The sequence below is a fragment of the Colobus angolensis genome, unplaced genomic scaffold, assembly GCF_000951035.1.
Source record: "Colobus angolensis palliatus isolate OR3802 unplaced genomic scaffold, Cang.pa_1.0 Scaffold1, whole genome shotgun sequence".
Taxonomy (NCBI): Eukaryota; Metazoa; Chordata; class Mammalia; order Primates; family Cercopithecidae; genus Colobus; species Colobus angolensis.
In genome coordinates, this window is record NW_012110918.1 from 9,987,429 (window position 1) to 9,988,668 (window position 1,240).

Genomic DNA, 1,240 nt, shown 5'->3' on the forward strand with positions numbered 1-1,240 from the left:
TTTTTTTTTTCACAGTCTCGCTCTGTTGCACAGGTTGGAGTGCAGCGGCATAATCATAATTGACTTGCAGCCTCAACCTCCTGAGCTCAAGTGATCCTCCCACCTCAGCCTCCCGAGTAGCTGGGACTAGAGGTGTGCGCCATCATGCCTGGCTTATTTATTTATTATTTTTAGAGACAGCATGGTGGTGGGAACAGGGGCGGCCTCCCCATGCTGCCCAGGCTAGTCTCAAACTCTGAGCTCAAAAGATCTTTCTGCCTCGGCCTCCCAAAGTGTTGGGATTATAAGCATGAGCCATCACATCTGACTTAAATCCCTTTTTTGATGCGATGTCAGCTGTTTGCAAGGATCTTAAATGTTTGCATGCGGGTCTAAATCAAACGCTATTGCTGTGTGTGGGCAGGTTCGCTCGAGTAGATTTTCTGTCATTCATTGACTAAACTCTCACTAGACACTGTACTGGAAATACCAAGTTAAGAGCCAGCTTGGCCGGAGGCGGGTGGCTCATGTCTGTAATCCCAGCACGTTGGGAGGCTGAGGCAGGCAGATCACTTGAGGCCAGGAGTTTGAGACCAGCCTGGCCAACACAGTGAAACCCTGTCCCACTAACAATAGAAAAAATTAGCTGGGCATGGTGGCGCATGCCTGTAAATAGCTGGGATATGAGAATCACTTGAACCCAGGAGGCAGAGGTGGTAGTCAGCCAGGACAGTGCCACTGCATACCAGCCTGGGCGACAGAGCCAGTCCCTCAACTGAGACAAATGGACTGATGGTTGTGATCTCCAGTGGTGAGTGCTGTTACAGAGAAGTATATAGAAAAAAGGACCTGGGCCGAGTGCTGTGGCTCATGCCTGTAATCCTAACACTTTGGGAGGCTGAGGTGGGTGGATCTCTTGAGTTCAGGAGTTTGAGACCAGCCTGGCCAACATGACGAAACCCCATCTCTATTAAAAATACAAATGTTAGCCAGCATGGTGGTGCCTTCCTGTAATCGCAGCTCCTTGGGTGGCAGAGGCATAAGAATTGCTTGAACCTGGGAGGCAGAGGTTGCAGTGAGCTGAGATCACGCCGCTGCACTACAGCCTGAGTGACAAAGCAAGACAGAGGACACAGAGAGGGAGAGAGGGGGAGACAGAGAGAGAGAGAGAGACCTAATCCAGTGGGATTCAGGCTGCACCCCTGTATGTGTCAGGACTCCTGGTCACATGTTTCAGGGACCCACGCTAGCTAAAGCCAAG